Source organism: Sorex fumeus, unplaced genomic scaffold (assembly GCF_029834395.1).
Source record: "Sorex fumeus unplaced genomic scaffold, SorFum_2.1 ptg000072l, whole genome shotgun sequence".
NCBI classification, from domain to species: Eukaryota; Metazoa; Chordata; class Mammalia; order Eulipotyphla; family Soricidae; genus Sorex; species Sorex fumeus.
In genome coordinates, this window is record NW_026606129.1 from 22283485 (window position 1) to 22303839 (window position 20355).

A 20355-nucleotide genomic window follows, 5' to 3' on the forward strand; every position below is an offset into this window, starting at 1 on the left:
GAGGGATATTATCCATGGTGGTGGAAAATGGGCACTGGTGGAGGGATGGGTATCTGATCATTGTATAATTGAAACCAAAGCACAAAAAATTGTAAATCTACAACTTTAAAAGAAATAAAATAAAATAAAGGGAAAAAAAATTAAAAAAAAAAAAGAAGTGCTGCTTTGTAAAGATGCTTACCCTTCAAGGTTTGGGCTGGTTTAGGAGTTTTTGGACTTTTGTGTGAATTGGTTAAGCTCTTTAAGAATTCATTTTCTGTATAGAAGGCTTTAGTGTTTCATTTTCTTCTCCCTTACACAAATGTCTCTCCATAATCCTGGAGGCAGACAGTGCTATCTACAGGTTCTCCTGGAGTTGCAAGGCCTGAATTCTATCAAGCCTGCTGTGTTCTTTGAGGAGAAGACACAGACTTAGTGGCATGGAAATGTATAAGATAATAGTGAGGGCGATGACACAAATTTTGGTGTTGTGGAGGGTGAGCAGATTCACCAGGGACTACAAGATGCCAGCATGGATAAAATGGATGGACGATTCAGCCTAAGAGAAGGACCACATGGAGGGTGTGGGAACCACAGATCCCGGAGAAAAAAAAAACAGGTTCCAAAAAGAGCCGAGATCACTGGCAAGTCCCAGATGGGGTAGGTGCCGCATCCCGCCTCCCCCAGATGGAACCCCGGTGACCAGAAGCCTCTACAAACACAGCTCGAGTATGCGGGAACTAGGACTTTTTCTCAAATCTGCCGGACTACAGCTCCCAGGTAACCTCTGATTCCGGAAGTCACGCCCACAGCCCGCCCCCCAGCGCCATCTTTGCAGCATTCAGCCTAAGAGAAGGACCACATGGAGGGTGCGGGAACCACAGATCCCGGAGGGAAAAAAAAAAACAGGTTCCAAAAAGAGCCGAGATCACCGGCAAGTCCCAGATGGGGTAGGTGCCGCATCCCGCCTCCCCCAGATGGAACCCCGGTGACCAGAAGCCTCTACAAACACAGCTCGAGTATGCGGAAACTAGGACTTTTTCTCAAAACCGCGTGGCCGCTTATGCGGCCGCGCGACATCCCTCTATATACAAAGTGATTAATGGGAAGTAAACCACCCAATCTTTCTCCCTGAAAATCAGAGTTAAGTTTGGAGCATGGCCACAGCCCCAGAAACACAAGGACTTAATGCAGAACCCGGCAGCTTGGAGCAGAAAAGTGAACGGACTATGCGTTAATCCAGGCCATCATGTCTGTCCGGAGGGGAAAGGGTGTTGCCCCATTCGCCCTCTCCTCTCTGGAAAGAAAGATGACGGCCACATGGGAGCCTTGTGGACAGCAGGTTTGAGCCGGGGGTATGGGGGCGACTAAGACCTCATGGGTCGGGGGGCGTTCCGGTCCGTCCTTCACGCCCTACCGAGGTCACCAGTTGCCCCCCACGAGCGTCTCTCCAGCATGGCCACAGCCCCAGAAGCACAAGGACTTAATGCAGAACCCAGCAGCTTGGAGCAGAAAAGTGAACGGACTATGCATTAATCCAGGCCATCAAGTCTGCCGGAGGGGAAAGGGTGTTGCCCCATTCGCCCTCTCCTCTCTGGAAAGAAAGATGGCGGCCACATGGGAGCCTTGTGGACAGCAGGTATGAGCCGGGAGTGTGGGGGCGACTAAAACCTCATGGGAAGGGGGGCGTTTCGGTCCGTACTTCACGCCCTACCGAGGCCACCAGTTGCCCCCCACGAGCAGCTCTCCAGCACGGCCATGACTCCAGAACACAGAAACCAATTTCTTAACTATCTGACTTTCAGTAGAAATACTTCCAGGGTCAATAGGTAAAATAACAGAAATCCAAAACCAACATTTAATTCTTGAACCCAGCTGTAGAAAGCAAATCACTTCACAATGCTTTTTCAGCATGTCTGATTTGGGGGGGGGGGGTAAACTCTAAATAATAGTGGTGAATCTTTTATTGAAACAATGAATCTAATCAAAGCAAAAATAAATAAATAAATAAAATGGATGGACTGGTCCATGCTGCCCCCACCTGTGAAGTTACTGATCCTACAGAGAGCCTCTCTCTAGACTTGAACTTCTCTGTTTTTTAGCAGCATTGCCAAGAGAGGCAGTATCTTGTAGGAGGTGAGCTGCTGAATGTGCTGGCAGTACTCTGTGGCCACATTGCTCAGGGCCTAGGCTGCTCCTCCTCCTGGATGCCGGTGTCAATGACCACCTGGGTCTGGTGATCTGTGCACATGATGATATTCCTTAAGGTGCAGAAAGAGGGGGATCAAGACATTGAGCTCCACCAGTCTGGGCAGGACTGTTATGTCAACCACTGGCCAATGTGCTTGTTGGAACCATCTCTGAGGTAAGGCAGGACCCAGTCTTGGTGCTGCAGGAAGTGGGAGAGTGTGGGTAGTGTTTGCTTCACTGCTACTTTGCAGGGGTGTGGGACCTTGTTCTGGCACATGCTGGACAAAGAAAGGTGATCTGCTGAAATGTGACTGATGTGGTCGACGAAATGAGGAAGAGCAGGTGGGGAATGGCATTGCTGCAGATGAGAATGGCTCTGAACTCTGGACTGTCCCCTGCTATATTCCCAAGCACACAGTCATGTGAGCTGAGGAATGTTGGTCAAAGCCCAGGCTGCCTTGAACTGCAAGAACAGATGAAGTGAGGACTTCAGGAATTCTGCCATCCTGGGAATTAGCTCTGTCTCTACAACCAGTTTTAGAGAACTACTTCACTGGAACAGTGTTTTCCTGGCTGCCTGAACGGCCTGGAAACAGAGGTCCGGAGCCGAGGTATTTCTATCACTGATGATTTCCAGCAGGAAGAGACTCATCCTTCTGGTTAACTCTTTGGAAGCTGGGTCAAGGGACAGATGAGTGATGTCCCTCTCTTTAAGGCTTACTCATCTTTATGGCCTTCTGGAACTCCAGGTTGACTGCCTGGTTGACTACCACTGACTGGTCAATGCATCCTTGTGCCATACTTGAATTTTCTCAGCCTCTCTTCTTGGCCATCTAAAGTTGGCATATTGACTAGAGGAAGTGAACCGCCTGGCAGGGAACCACCTCTGACTCGCTTCTCTCTTTGTTTCCTCTGCTTGAGTCACACTCACCTCATTGCTTTTGCATATGCACAGCTCATCTACTTGACCTGTAGGCCTTTGTACTCCAGTGAGACTCTCCTTGACCCAAATAACTTCAGTCTTTTAGTCTTTATGTTCGTTTGGTTTTTGTTCTCTTGGGCTATAGCCAGTAGTACTCAGGATTTACCCCTACTTTTGTGCTCTGGATTGCACCTGACAGATCACTTTGGGTACTGAAATCTGGGTCAATAAGTGACTTACCTGATATACTATTTCTCTAGCCCTTTTTCTTTTAGTATCTGCTCAGACCTGCCATTCTCCCAAACTCCCCCTTTCTTAAGTAAGTAAATGTTATTGAAAGGGGAGAGAGAAAAAAATGTAACTTGTTCATGAGAGAATTTAGACTTCCCCTTAGGGCGGGAGATTTCCATGAAATAAAATAAGTGAAAGAAAGGAATTATACATTCCAAGATAGGATTCAGCTTATCCCAATGTGGAATGTGCCAGATATTGCATTCTTAAAATAGCATTGCCTTCCTGACCACCCCATTTAAATCTAAAGCCCATCCTCACATTCCAGAGGGGAATATATAAGTATATATCTATGTCTATATATACCATTTTCTGCCCCATATTTCTCCTCTATTCCTCCTCTTATTTCTCTATTCCTTCCCCTAATTCTCTATGTAAACTCCTCAAGGCTGAAGGACCTTTATGAGGATCAGCGACTGACCTGTAATAGATAAGTCAAAAAATATTTGTGAATGAGTCAATAATTGTACTAAGTAGTGTGCATGCCTTTTTTGGTGGATCTAGAATATACTGTTGTTTTAAATTTAGCTGTATCTGTCTCTGATCAGATAGATCAATATTCTGTATCTATCACTTTGAGTAAATAAATATGCCTTGACCTGACTAGATTTCTGAAAGTTTTTATGATTCAAATAATTTCTATATACAACATAAATTCAAGCATCAGTAGAGATTTGAAGCAATATTAGAGAAGAGCTTTCCTCACCCATTCATATTTATATATAGTTGTTCAAAGAATTACATGATTTTTATGTATATGTATATATAAAATTTGTAAGCTACATGTGCTTAATATAGTGGAATCTCTTTTCTCATGTACTTATTTTTCTCATGTATTTTTATAAAATAACATATAAATATTTAGAACAAGCATTAAATATATCTGTTTAATTAGTCTATTAAATAGATGATGATAGAGAAGTTGAAGTCCTGGGTATCTGAATTACATACTGAAATAATATCCTTGCAGGAAGAAATCAAATGCGACAAATTTTTTGCTCCCACTCATTGTTATATGGTAAGCCTTCTAAATGTGAGAAATTGAGCTTCCATATAACCTAGCAATACCACTTCTGGGAATATACCTCAGAGGCCCAAAAAACCAGCAAAAATGCTATTTGCACTTCTATGTTCACTGTAGTGCTATTCACAATAGTCAGAATCTGGAAACAACCCCGGTGCCCAAGAACAGATGACTGGTTAAAGAGGACCATAGTACATCTACACAATGGAATACTATGCAGCTATTAAGAAAAATAAAGTTATGAAGTTCACTTATAAATGCATGGACATGGAGAGTATCATGCTCAGTGAATCTAAAGGGAGGGATAGACATAGAATGATTGGACCCTTTTGTGGGATATTGAAAAAAAACACAATATGAAGCTAATACCACAAGAGAATAGAAATAAGACCCAGGTAGATTGGTCAATAGTTGGAAGCCTACCTTAAGTGCTGGGGATGAAGGCATCTGGAATAGAGAAGGGACCACTATGACAAAGATAGTTGGAAGTGATCACTCTGGATAAGAACTACATGCTTAAATTAGGGAAAGAAGCAACATGATAACCTCTCAGTATTGCAAACCATAATATCCAAAGAAGGAGAGAGAGAGAGAGAGAGAGAGAAAAGGAAAGTGCCTACCATAGAGACAGGACAGGAGAGAGTGGCAGGTGGCAGGAGGGGAACAGGGGACTTTGATTATGGAAAATATACACTTGTATGAATTTTGGAACACTGCAGGACTGAAACCCAATAATAAATAGTGTATAACTCTGTATCTTATGATAATTCAAGTAGAAAGAAAGAATGAACAGAAGAAACAAAAGATTCAAATATTGATGACCAATGTGAGTGGGAGGCCATATGTGAAAAGAAATAAGGACTGATGTAGCAGTGGTTACACCATTTTATTCAAAACTCATTAAACCATACACATAAAATGAAAAAAAAAGTCATCTAATACTTGCAGTTACTAATGTATCTTGTGGATATCTGTGATGGTAATTGGTCCTTTTCTGAAAAGGAGGATAAAGTCAGTATCTTCTATGCTTCAAAAGGCCTCTCTTTCTTTTTTCATAGATGATTGGTCTGCTGGTTGATAGCAAAGTGATGTCACACTAAAATCTTTTTCTCTTTAGATATCATTTCCAATGGGGAAGGATGTGGAAGACTGGGGATTGTGCTTCAAAGGCAAATAAAGGAGAGAAGCCTTGTGGTTAATAGAAGTACATTTTGCCTTTAGATTTTTTTTATACTTCTTATCTGGTCTATTCTTCCTCCTTAGCCATCATCCTGCTGCTGGCCATTTTTGTGTGACCACCAGTGTCTTTTTCATCTGTTTACCAGCATGGTGAGCACATTGCCAAGACTTTGGGAGAGTAGAGACTTTGGGAACTGCAACTCACACAGGGAAAATGGCAGGCTTTGTTATTGTTCTTCTTTGGCCTTCATGTTGTTTTTAATTGCTCATCTAGCTAATTATTCTGGGAGGCAGTGAGTGTTAAGGGTCTTACATTTAACTGTGATTTAAGTCAGAGGAAGTGGTATCTTTTAATTTTCAGAAATGAATTTTTAAAAGAATGAATGTGTCTGAAGCATACATTGCTCTTTATTAGAACAAAGAAAGTTCCTTGAACGCTGGCATGCTGAACGCCTTAGAGAAGAACTTCAGTTGAGAAACCATATGAGAGGGTATAGGACTTTCTTATGGTTGAAATAACTAAAGAACAAGAGGCATCTATATCTCTTCTTTGTGTCTATGTGTATGTGTATTTGCATTTAAAAAAATAAAAAACTTTTATATCTTTCAGCCCAAAGAGATTTCTAACAAGTCTGGTTGGTGACAGAAAGATGGATTTACATAATAGAATATATTTTATAAAGAGAATTAGAAGATAAAGTAGACTACACAATTATCTTTTTTAGAGTTAGAAGATAAATTTGGTATGTCTGACATGAATACATAAAAATTATATAACTTAAATTTTTAAGAAATTAGAGTAGAGATTAGTATTCATTTTTTCCCCCTTTATTTTATTTTATTTTTTTTTACAGTTGTAGATTTACAATTTTTTGTGCTTTGGTTTCAATTATACAATGATCAGATACCCATCCCTCCACCAGTGCCCATTTTCCACCACCATGGATAATATCCCTCCCACCCCCATCCCCCCATCCCCCCTGTCTCTGTGGCAGGGCAATCCCCTGTGTTCTCTCTCTCCTTTTGGGTGTTGTGGTCTGAAAAAGAGGCATTGAGTGGCAAACATGTTCAGTCCATAGTCTACTTTCGACATGCATCTCCCCTCCTGGGAGGATCCTCCAAACATCCTTTATTTGGTGCTCCCTTCTCTATCTGAACTGCCCTTTCCTCTAGGACACCCGGCTGGCCTCTAAGTTATGGAGTAATCCTCCTGGTGCTGATCTCAGCTATTCTTGGGTATTAATCTCATACTTTGTTACTTTATATCCCCCAGATGAATGCAATCTTTCTATGTCTATCCCTCTCTTTCTGACTCATTTCGCTTAGCATGATACTTTCCATATTGTACCACTTGTATGTAAATTTCATGACTTCATCTTTTCTAAGAGCTACATAGTACTCCATTGTGTAGATGTACCAAAGTTTCTTTAACCAGTCATCTGTTCTTGGGCATTCAGGTTTCTTCCAGTTTCTGGCTATTGTAAAGAGTGCTGCAATGAACAAACACGTGCAGATGTCACTTCGACTATACATTTTTGCCTCTCTGGGGTATATTCCCAGGAGTGGTATTGCTGGGTCAAATGGGAGCTCAATTTCTAATTTTTTGAGAATCGTCCATACTGTTTTCCAGAAGGGCTGAACCAGTGGACATTCCCACCAACAGTGAAGGAGTGTCCCTTTCTCGCCACATCCACGCCAGCATCGGTTGCTTTTGTTCTTTTGAATGTGGGCCAGTCTCTGAGGTGTGAGATGGTATCTCATTGTGGTTTTGATCTGCATCTCCCTGATGATTAATGATGTAGAGCATTTTCTCATGTGCTTTTTTGCCATTCGGATTTCTTCTTTGAGAAAGTTTCTGTTCATTTCATTGCCCCATTTTTGGATGGGGTTGGATGTTTTCTTCTTGTGGAGTTTAACCAGTATTTTGTATATCCTGGATATCAACCCCTTGTCAGATGTGTATTCGGTGAATATCCTTTCCCATTCTGTAGACTGTCTTTGTATTTTGGTCACTGTTTCTTTGGAGGTGCAGAAGCTTCTTAGTTTAAGATAGTCCCATTTATCTATCTCTGTTTTCACTTGCTCGGCCAGTGGCGTGGCATCTTTGAAGATACCATTAGCTTCAATGTCATGGAGGGTTTTGCCAACTTTATCTTCAATGTACCTTATGGTTTCTGGTCTGATGTTGAGGTCTTTAATCCATTTTGATCTTACTTTTGTACATGGTGTTAGGCAGAGTTCTGAGCCTATTTTTTTGCATGTAGCCATCCAGTGATGCCAACACAATTTATTAAAGAGGCTTTCCTTACTCCACTTCACATTACTTGCACCTATATCAAAGATTAGATGAGCATATGATTGAGGAGAGATGTCAGTGTATTCAACCCTGTTCCATTGGTCTGCAGTTCTGCCTTTGTTCCAGTACCATGCTGTTTTAATTATTACTGCTTTGTAGTACAGTTTGAAGTTCGGGAGGTTGATTCCTCCCATTTTCTTTTTCCCAAGAATTGCTTTAGCTATTCGTGGGGGCTTATTGTTCCATATAAATTTCAAGAGTGTTTGCTCCATTTCTTTGAAGAATGTCATGGGTATCCTTATAGGGATTGCATTGAATTTATACAATGCTTTCGATAGTATTGCCATTTTGACAATGTTAAGTCTCCCGACCCATGAGCAGGGGATATCTTTCCATTTCCTCATGTCCTCTTTTATTTCCTGAAGTAGGGTTTTGTAGTTTTCTTTGTACAGGTCCTTTACTTCCTTAGTTAAGCTGATTCCTAAGTACTTGATTTTCTGGGGCACAATTGTGAACGGGATTGTTTTTTTCATGTTGCTTTCTTCTCTCTCACTGTTTGCATATAGGAAAGCCATGGACTTTTGGGTATTGATTTTATAGCCTGCAACTTTACTATACGAGTCTATTGTTTCTAGGAGTTTTTTGGTGGAGGTTATTGGGTTCTCTAAGTATAGTATCATATCATCTGCGAATAGTGAGAGCTTGATTTCTTCCTTTCCTACCTGAATGCCCTTAATATCTTTTTCCTGCCTAATCGCTATTGCAAGTACTTCCAGTACTATATTGAACAGCAATGGAGAGAGTGGGCATCCCTGTCTCGTCCCTGATCTTAGAGGGAAGGCTCTCAGTTTTTCCCCATTGAGGATGATGCTTGCTGTAGGCTTGTGGTAGATGGCTTTAATTATGTTGAGGAAGGTCCCCTCTATACCCATTTTGGCTAGGGTTTTCATCATAAAGGGGTGGTGGATCTTATCAAATGCTTTCTCTGCATCTATTGATATGATCATATGCTTTTTATCTTTTCTTTTGTTGATATGGTGGATTATGTTGATTGATTTCGGAATTTAAACCATCCTTGCATCCCTGGGATGAATCCTACTTGGTCATGGTGTATGATCTTTTTGATGAGTAGTTGGATTCTATTTGCTAGTAGTTTGTTGAGTATCTTTGCATCTGTGTTCATCAGGGATATCGGCCTGTAATTCTCTTTCTTTGTGGAATCTCTGTCTGCTTTTGGTATCAGTGTGATATTTGCTTCGTAGAAACTGTTCGGAAGTGTTTTTGATATTTCAATTTCGTGGAAAAGCTTAAAGAGCATTGGGAGTAAGTCCTCTTTAAAGATTTGGAAGAATTCACTAGTGAATCCATCCGGACCAGGACTTTTGTGCTTGGGGAGACTTTTTATTACCATTTCAATTTCCTTGATGGTGATAGGTCTGTTCAGGTATTCCAGGTCTTCTTGGTTCAGCCTTGGGAGTCTGTAGGAGTCTAGGAATTTATCCATTTCCTTGAGGTTTTGATGTTCCGTGGCATAAAGCTTCTCAAAGTACTCCCTGAGGATCCTCTGAACTTCTGTGGTTTCTGTTGTAATGACCCCCTTTTCATTTCTGATTCGGTTTATTAGGGTTTTCTCTCTCCCTTTCTTTGTGAGTTTTGCTAGAGGCTTATCGATCTTGTTAATTTTCTCAAAGAACCAGCTTTTGATTTCATTGATCTTTCGGATTGTTTTTTGGGTTTCCATCTCGTTAATCTCTGCTCTGAGTTTTATTATTTCCTTTCTCCTGTTCGGGTTGTGCTCCTTTTTTTGGTCCATCTCCAAGCTCTTAAGCTGTGAGGTTAGGTTACTTATGTGTGCTCGCTCCTCCTTCCTGAGGAATGCTTGTAGAGCTATAAACTTTCCTCTTAACACAGCCTTTGCTGTGTCCCATAAGTTTTGGTAACTCGTGTCCTCATTTTCATTCGTTTCTAGGAATCTTTTGATTTCCTTTTTGATCTCTTGTCTAATCCACTCGTTGTTCAATAGTGCACTGTTTAATTTCCAGGTGTTTGATTTAGTTTTCTGTTTTTGTGTGTGATTTACTTCTAATTTCAGCGCATTATGGTCTGAGAAGATTGTTGATACAATATCTACCTTCTTAATTTTATGGAGGCATGTTTTGTGGCTCAGCATGTGGTCTATCTTGGAGAATGTTCCATGTACGCTTGAGAAGAATGTGTATTCAGCTTTTTGTGGATGAAGTGTCCTGTATATATCTACTAAGTCCCTTTCTTCCATTGTTTCCCTCAAATGAAGTATGTCCTTGCTAAGCTTGAGTGTGGTTGATCTATCAAGAGGTGACAAAGCAGTGTTGAAGTCTCCCACTAGTTTTGTGTTGCTATTGATGTCTTTTTCCAAATCTATGAGTAGTTGTTTTAAGCACTTTGCTGGTCTCTCATTAGGTGCATATACATTTATTATTGTAAGTTCTTCCTGTTGTACAGATCCTTTGATCAATAAGAAATGGCCTTCACTGTCTCTTATGACCTTCCTCACTCTGAAATCAATGTGGTCTGATATAAGGATGGCTACCCCAGCTTTTTTATGGGAGCTGTTTGCCTGTAGGATTGTTTTCCAGCCTTTGACTCTGAGTCTGTTTTTGCTTTGACTATTGAGATGCGTTTCTTGCAGGCAGCAGAATGTTGGGTTCAATTTTCTAATCCATCCTGCCACTCTATGTCTTTTAATTGGTGCGTTTAGCCCATTGACATTGAGAGAGATTATTGTTATGGGATTTTGTCCCATTGTTCTGTTAAAATTTGGTGTATTTAAGGGGCCTTTCTTGCCTTAAAGTAGCCCATTTAGTTGTTCTTGTAACCATGGTTTTGAGTCTATGAAGTTCCTGAGCTGTTGTTTGTCTGTGAAACTGTGTGTTGTTCCTTCTATTATGAATGAGAGTCTTGCCGGGAAAAGTATTTTTGGGGAGGCATTTATTTCATTGAGTTTTTTCACTATGTCCCACCACTGTTTTCGGGCCATGAGGGTTTCATCAGAAAAATCAGCTGTGAATTTTAAGGATGCTCCTTTGTAAGAGATTTCTTTCTTCGATCTTGCTGCTTTCAGAATTTTGTCTCTGTCTAAGGTTTTGGTCATTTTGATCAGAATGTGTCTTGGGGTATTTTTGTTCGGATTTCTTCTAGCTGGTACCCTTCGGGCCTCCTGAATGTGGTCACAAGTTTTCTTCAGCTCTGGAAATGTTGTAGCAATGATGTCTTTGACAGTTTCTTCTTCATCAAGGTTTTCTTCCTGTACCTCTGGGACTCCAATAATTCTTATGTTACCCCTCTTGGCTGTGTCACGATCTTCTCTTGCCATCTGTTCCCGAATTGTGAGTCTCTTTTCCATTTTCTGCTCTTTTCTGGAGAGTCTCTGAACTTCATCTTCGAGCTCACTGATTCTGTTCTCAGCAGCTCTTACTCTGCTGCTGAGGCCTTCCACTGAGCTTTTCAATTCGCCTACGAGATTTTTCAGATCTGACATTTCTGATTGCATTTTCCTCATTTCTGCCTTCAGATCCTCTTGTCTTCTATTGGCATTGCTTTCCATTGTTTCTTTTAATTCCCTAAGCATCCTAAGTAGCTCCCTTCTGAATTCCTTGTCAGAGAGGTTGTCTAACACTAGAGTACTGTTGGTGTCATCTGGGCTAGACTCTTCAATAAGAAAGTTTGGTGGGCTTTTGCGTTGCTTTACCATTGTGAGAGGTGTGGTTTAGTCCTTCACGTTTACTGTTACTATTCTGCTTGATATGCAGTGTGAGTTAAGATATGCTTATGAGTTATTGGCTACTGTGTTTCTAGTGGCTGAGCTAAAATAGAGAAGTTTCCATCTAAGAAGGTAGCTTATGGTTCCTATGGCATATGTAGTGGGAAAATATTTCGCAGCCGCATCAGCGGCCGCGGCTCCGGGAAGAGTCCCTGGCACTGGGCGAGGAGTTGGGAACGTCTCCTGTTTGGAATTGGAGCCGTTCAGCTTTGTTGCCCAGAGCTGGGCCTCTGTGCCCGTCCCATGCAGATCAGGGGTTGAAAATCGGCTTTCTAGGGGCTGGATCTAGCTGCGCATGCCCAGAGAGGGTCCCAGGCCCTTGGGGGCGGGCTGTACCTGTTGGAATTGGAGCCGTTCAGCTTTGTTGCCCAGAGCTGGGCCTCTGTGCCCGTCCCACGCAGATCAGGGGTTGAAAACCGACTTTTCGAGATTAGTATTCTTTCCGAGTACCTTAGATAATTATGAAAAGCAGCAGAAGGGGAAAAAACACACTAGAAATAAGAAGATTTAATTTCATGTGTAATCAGAAGAAATATGCCAGGCAATTCATCAGTAATTCAAATAGGAGAAATTTAGGGAAATCCCTAGGAAGCATCATTAGCTATGCAGAACGTTGAAACATTTGTAAAAACTCAGTCGTAAATTGCCATTTTTTCCCTTCATGGGACCTGAGTAAAAGCTTCATCAACAAATCCCTGAAGACTTTTCAGTTAGTCTTAACAGGAAATACTTGTATTTGTACTTGAATAAAACTTCTCACCTAGAGAGAAGTTACCAACTTTGGAATGTTAGCTTCTTAGTTTTTGAAAGGTTTTCTGGAAGTCTGCCATTTATACATTCTGGGCTTCATTTCTTCTTCATGAAAAATGGGAGGAACTGTTCCTGCCACCTGTGTCTCCCAAGGGTGCTGTAAAGTATCTGTAGAAAGTTCATTTACCCACAATCCTCTGCTGTGAATGACAGGCCAATGGGCCTCTCTGGCCCTGTAATGTGTTCTTAGTTTCTTCTGCCTTAGGGAAGGTAGTGTCATATTATCCCCTAAACACCAATTGATGATATTTATTTGCAACAGTTCCAACAGCAGTTGATTGAATATGGAACTCAAAAACTAATACATGAGAACCTTGACCAGAGGACTCATTTCTAGGCCTAGTTGTCATGTCTTGTTAAAGCATGCTGGGAAAGGATGAAGTTTCTGAAGTTTTTGGATATGCTCAGAACTCTTTCTTGCTCACAATGGCTATTTCTGAGAGCATCTAGGTGGAAATTTGGTTGGGGGTAAGAGCTGGCAGATGTCTACAATTATGGAATACTCTTTGTTTTCTAAATGGTTTTTTTTTTGGTGATTATACACAGTACAATACACTGTAATCTCACCCTTGTGACTTTGAATTGCAGCTGAAGGTAAAATTACCTTCCCATCTCTCTATTAAGAGGAAACAAATACTGTAGTGTTTGGGGTGGAAGTTGGCATCTGTTTTCACTGAGAAGTAATACTGCCAATGATGGTTATATTCTTTGGGCCTATTAGTAACAATATAATTCACTTAGGCATGGGGTAAGTGGACTTCTGTGGGTTATTCTACACTATCTCTAACACTTTTTTTCTATAAAAATAGTATGTCTTGAGTTCTGACAAATGGCATAAAAAAGGTTTGGGAGGCAAGCCATTTTTTCCATAGGGGACTAAAGGACTCCTTGTGAAGTAGCCATAATGGAGAGTTGAAAATGTGATCCCATTTGACATTCACTGGTATTTGCAAATTTAAATCTCCTAACTTTAAGTTTAATCTAACTTTTGATATTAAAAATTGAGATTTAATTAGCATATGACATATTAGTTTCAGATTATAGCATGCTGATTCAATATTTGAATATACTGCAAAATGACTATGATGTATCTCGTTAATACATACCAATAACCACACATGGTTATGATACTTTTTCTTATGAGAACTTTCAAGACATACTCTCTTAGCAATTTCCAACTATACAATGTATATGTGTAAAGCAAACACCTTTAACCTCTCTACTGTCTCTCCAGCCCTACTGTACAAGCATGCTAACTATGTTCAAAATTTCTGTAGTTTTTGCATTTTTTGGTTGTTTGTTTTGGACCATACCTATTGTTGCTCAGGGCTTACTCCTGGGTTTTTGCTCAGGGATTACTCCTGGTGGACTTGGGGAACCATATGGGATGCCATAGATTCAACCCAGGTCAGCATCATGCAAATCAAGCACTTTACTCTCTCCAACCCCTACTCTTTCCATTTTCATAAGCATATAGACTTCAATGTAGTAACAACCAAAAAAGTATAGACAAATTTTATTATAATGCGCATTACTTAAAATATAAAATTTCTTATGTACTTACTATAATGTCAATATATTTTAATTCTGATACATTTCATTTTCTAATTTAAAGTTATGGCTTTCAATTTTAGAATCTTTATGTCATTTTGGTGAAATGACCCATTTATTCATGATGCAGTAATTTATTTTTCTTTCCTTTTTAAAAAATTATTTTAATTAAAACCATGATTTACAAAGCTATTTATAATACAATTGTTTCAGATATTTCATGGTCCAACACCACCAGTGTGACCTTCCCTCCACCAGTGTCTCCAGTTTTCCTCCCAACCCAAACCAGTCCCCTTTGGCACCAAACATTTGTTTTATATTGTTTGCTCCAACAAAACGTAAAGAAATGGCAAATAGGGGAATCAGAAAATAAATCAATAAAAACAAATTTGTGATTGCTTTATGATTTTAACCTATGTAAATAAAGAAATTAAAACCACATAATACAATATATAACAAAATGCCTATTCTCATTTATGTAAAATATATTGCATTTAATTTATTTTGTACTTGGATCTCATTATGGTAATGATCATGTATTACCTGTCATTAATAAAACTTTAAAAATTCTGTAAAAATATATTTTGAAGTTTATTTGAAATAAGTAAGGCCTAAATATGTAAAATTTATTCCCCCATACTTAAACACTGTGGTTTACAAAGTTGTTCATGATGATTTGTTACAGATATTCAATATTCCAACATCAATCCCAACATAATCATTACCTTCCCTCTGCCATTGTCTCCAATTTTCCCAAGCACCCCTCAAGCCTGCCCATGTAGCAAGCCCACAGTAATTTATTTTATATTGCTTGTTACCTATAAATTGCTAATGGAATAATCAAAAAACTTGGACGCAGCCAACATGGCCAATCCGAGTTCGATTCCTCCGCCCCTCTTGGAGAGCCCGGCAAGCTGCCGAGAGTATCTCGCCCGCATGGCAGAGCCTGGCAAGCTACCCGTGATGTATTCAATATTCCAAACACAGTAACAACAAAAGTCTCCAATGGAGACATTACTGGGCCCGCTCAAGCAAATCGATGAACAATGGGAGGACAGTGACAGATTTTCTTAGAAGAAAATTATTGTAGATTGTTGTATCTCACTATGGAGACATCAAGTCCTTTTATGAGGGATTACTAAAATGTTGTTACAAGTCTTCTGTGTTTATGTTTTGTTAGTAGTGATTGGTTGGCTTCTGTGTTCCATCCCATTCAATCTGGTGTGTTACTACTGGATTATCAGCATTGTGTAGAGTTTGGAGATGTCATTCCAGGAAATCCAAAAGTCTTAACTTTGGAGTGTGGGAACAAGTGGCTGCTGGGGCTTTGTTAGGACAAGAGCTGGCCCGACCTCTCTGGAGTGCCCCAGATGTCTCAGCAGATAATGGGTGTCCGAGAAACTTTTGTGGCTAGCTGATCTTTTTTGAGATTATTTTTGAGTCTCTGGAGCAAGGCCAGTAGATGCACTTACATGGTGGCAGAGGTGGTTTGTGGCAGAATTAATTTTTCTATAGATTCTTCTTTTAAAGGCAATTTTGTATGATTTTAATATATTGGCTTCATGAGAAATTGAATATTCACAGTTGTCTGCTATAAAAAATTAACCACAACCAAAATGTTCAAGTTTTATACCAAATATATATGATATTATTATATATTAGAATACTATATTTATATAAAATGTTATACATTATGATAACCATTAAGGAAAAAAAAGCAAACTAGAAATTGCATTTTCAAGACACATGTGAACATATATATAGTAATTAGCATAATAAAATCCAACAAAATATTATATTGATTACTTTTGGTTACAGTAATTATAGTTTCTAATTTTTTTGTTCTCTTTTAAAAACATATCCTGTACAGATTCAATGCGATCCCTATAAGGATACCCATGAAATTCTTCAAAGAAATACATTAAGCACTCCTGAAATTCATATGGAACAACAAACTCCCACGAATAGATAAAGCAATTCTTGGGAAAAACACGTGGGGGAGGCATTACCCTCCCCAACCTCAAACTCTACTAGAAAGCCGTAACAATTAAAACAGCATGGTACTGAAACAAAGGCAGGTCTGAAGACCAATGGAACAAGGTGGAATATCATACACACAACCCCAAATCTATGAACATCTAATCTTTGATAAAGGAGCAAGAAATGTGAAGTGGAGCAAGGAAAGCCTCTTTAACAAATGGTGCTGGCATAACTGGATAACCACATGCAAAAAAATGGGCTTAGATCTCGATTTAACACTATGCACAAAAGTCAGATCAAAATGGATTAAAGATCTCAACATCAGACCAAAATCCATAAGATACATTGAAGAAAAGGTTGTCAAAACCCTCCATGATATTGAGGCTAATGATATCTTCAAAGACGACACGCCACTGACCATCCAAGTGGAAACAGAGAAAAACAAATGGGACTATCTGAAATTAAGAAGCTTCTGCACCTCAAAAGATATAGTGAACAGAATACAAAGAAATCTACAAATTGGGAAAGTATATTTACCCAATACCCATCTGATAACGGGTTGATATCAAGGATATACAAAGTACTGGTTAAACTCCACAAGAAGAAAGCATCCAACCCCATCAAAAATGGGGCGATGAAATGAACAGAAATTTTGTCAAAGAAGAAATTCGAATGACTAAAAGGCACATGAGAAAATGTTCTACATCACTAATCATCAGGGAGATGCAGATCAAAATAATAACAATGAGATATCGTCTCACACCCCAGAGACTGGCCCACATCCAAAGGAACAAAGGCAACCAGTGTTGGCACAGATATGACGAGAAACGGACTCTCTTTCACTGCTGGTGGGAATGCCGACTGGTTCAGCCCTTTTGAAAAACAGTATGGACAATTCTCAAAAAATTAGAAATTGAGCTCCCATTTGATCCAGCAATACCACTCCTGGGAATATATCTTGGAGAAGCAAAAAAAGTAGAGCCGAAATGACATCTGTACTTCTATGCTCATTGCTACACTGTTCACAATAGCCAAAATCTGGAAACAACCTGAGTGCCTGAGAACAGATGACTGGTTAAAGAAACTTTGCTCATATATACAATGGAGTACTATGCAGCTGTTAGAAAAGATGAAGTCATGAAATTTACATACAAGTGGTACTACATGGAAAGTATCATGCTAAGTGAAATGAGACAGAAAAACAGGGACAGACATAGAAAGATTGCATTCATTTGGGGAATATAAAGTAACAAAATAGAAGACTAAAATCCAACAATAGTCGAGATAAGTACCAGGAGGTTCACTGCATGGATTAAAGACCAGCCGCACATGCTAGGGTAAAAGGCAGCTCAGACAGAGAAGGGAACACCAAGTAAAAGGTGTTGTGAGGACCCTTTCAGGATGGGAGATACATGCTGAAAGTAGACTATAGACTGAACATGATTGCCACTCAATTAAAGCTCAGCAACCAAAAGGAGAGAGAGAAAAAAAGGGAATGCCCTGTCACAGAGGTGGCATGGGTTGGGGGGCGGTTGGAGGGATACTGGGATCATTGCGGGTGGAGAAAGGGCACTGGTGGAGGGATGGGTATAACTGAAACCCAAGCACAAAAACTTGTAATGTCCACAACTGTACCTCATGGTGTTTCACTAATAAAAAAAATAAAATAAAAACATATGCTGAATTGATTCTTTTAAATAACAAACATAAACTACTTTTGTTGATAAACAATAGTAATATTTTCATTTAACAAAAATATATCACCCACTATTTTTATAAGCTCAGTTCTGTAGACCATTTTTCAGATTCTATATCATTTGGCCCTTTGTTATTTCCTTACCATGTTTCTTTATAGCCCATGGTATGCATGGTATGAGAGAACCTTTTGTATATGTCATTATTTTTACTTATTATTCCTTATTATTTTGCTAATTCCACTTAATATTATATGAGCAGCAAATTGCATGATTTTGTCTTTTCTTAGCTAAGTAGTATTCCATTATACTATATATACCATAGTTTCTTTATCCGGTCACCTTTGGGTTGTTTCCAAGTTTTACTATTGTGAATAGTGCTGCTGTTATGAAGATAGAAGCACAGACTTCTTTTTTTTGAGTAGAGGTTTTTGATCCCCAGGGGGTGTGTTCCAAGAAGTACATTGCTGGGTCAGATGGAAGTTCAATATTCAGCTTTTGAGTAAAAGTAAAGTAAAGTAAAGTAAAGGCCCTCCCGTTGATCATCGATTTGCTCTAGCGGGCCCAGTAACGTCTCCATTGGAGACTTTGTTGTTACATATCGAATACTCTCAGTAGCTTGCCGGGCTCTCTGAGAGGGGCAGAGGAATCGAACTCGGGTCGGCCATGTTGGCTGCGTGCAAGGCAGACGCCCTACCCGCTGTGCTATCGCTCCAGCCTTGAGAAGTGCTTCTATTGTTTTCCCAAAAAATTGAACCTGTCAACATTCCCACCAGCATAAGAATGAGGGTCCCCCTTCTCCCACATCTATGCCAATACTGGTTATTTTTGTTATTTTTTGATGTGAGAAGCATAAATTTGAAAGAGTCTGTAAAGAAGTAAAAAGATACTCAAGAAGGGGCTGGAGTGATAGTACAGTGGATAGAGTGCTAACTTTGCATGTGGTCCACCCAGAATTGACCTCCAGCATCCCATTTGGTTCTCCAAGCACCTCCAGGAGTGATTACTGAGTGCAAATCCAAGACTAGATCTGAATATTACTAGGTGTGGCCCCAACATAAGACAAAACAAGACAACAAAAAAGATAAGTAAAACGAGAGAACAAAAGAGAAAATCTAGAAAAATTAAACCGGTAAAGAAGAGGTTGCAATGGGTCATAAAACTTATTCTGAATTTTTTTCAAGATAATAAAAAGGAAATATACAAGTGTTTTTTAAAGATCAGAGCTTTCTAAGAATAGAAAGCAGATCATTATAAGAAAACTTTGGTTGTTCTGAACTGTAGTCTTTGTGATGTAGAAACATAATATTTTATGATCAATATTAGGAGATCAAGTGACTACTAGAAACACTAAATCCTGGCCTCTTAAATTGTACATCTAGTGAGGAGGATAAGAGCCACAATCACCTTCGGTACCACTGAATCTTCTATGCCCACCACAGAGGACAGCATTACCAGCATCTCCTTAGCTCCCCTCTTGTATCAAAGTACTAGTTTTAGCCTTATATTTTCTAATTGACGAAAGTCTTTCTTGTCTCCTTTAATGAGATCTCATTTTACCCAAATGTTCCTGTCCTTAAATTTGACTCTGTGATTTATTTCTTTTTCCTCACTTTCCCTTTAAACTCCTCTCTTAATTTAAAGAATAATTATAGCTATTTTTATTAAGAAAAAACCCTAATTGGTTGAATGTTCATCTTTCCTCATTCTTTGCTCTATTTCTTGCATTCCCACTAGCAGTGAATGAAGGTCCCCTATTCCCCCCGCAGTGTTCTCCACACCAACACTGGTTGCTTTTGGATCTTTAAAATATGTGTGTAAATTTCACTGGTATGAGATGATATCTCATTGTTGTTGCAAGGTAGATTTAGAAAGATTAAGATAACTACTCCATGCTATATAAATTTTGATTTCTAGAATACATATCCAGAGAAAATAACAAATTTTTATCCACTTTTTGTCAGCAAAAGTGAACACCAGGACCAGTAAAACAGCTCAAAGGTCTGGAGTGATTGCCTTTTATATTGGAAACCTGATATATGGCACCACATAGCACCCCCAAGTATCACCACATAGTGTCCTCCTGAGCCAAGAATATCTCCTGACACTGCAAAGTATGGTCCCCCAAATGAAACAAAAATTAAAACAGTATACTGAGCTCAGTATACTTTGAAATAATGAGTTGCAAAGAGTTTTTTTAGCTTTTATTTGGAAATGATTTCTGTTTAAGATATTTCTATTTTTATATTTTATGAAGGGAGAGTAAAGGATAATAGTTAAAATTCTAGAAGTTTAAGTGCAATATTTTTGAACCACAAATAATCAGAGAAAATTCTCATGTTTATTAGTTTAGTAGCTGGATTAGCTTATTGTTTGTACTAGTATGTAATTCTATTTCTGTCTCAGACATTAGCAGATGAGTAGCAGCAAAATATAAAACTGTCACTTGGTGGAGCTAGAATACTATGAAATTCCAATGTACTCTTTCAGATACTTCTTGGGAAAAATTTTTGGTAGCAATATTTAAAATTAATATGCTAAATTGTCAAGTAATAGGACACATAGCATTTGAAGAAATCTGTTTCTAGACTTTTTTTTATTATTTTGCTGAAGTTTAAGTAGGTAATTATAAAGAAAATC

At 39.3% G+C, this 20355-nt stretch overlaps 1 pseudogene; it reads right to left on the reverse strand.

Annotated features, from left to right (window-relative positions):
• Positions 1 to 241: 241 nt before the first annotated feature.
• LOC130037466 (importin subunit alpha-8-like) overlaps positions 242 to 20355 on the reverse strand; it is a 117662-nt pseudogene continuing 97548 nt past the window's right edge.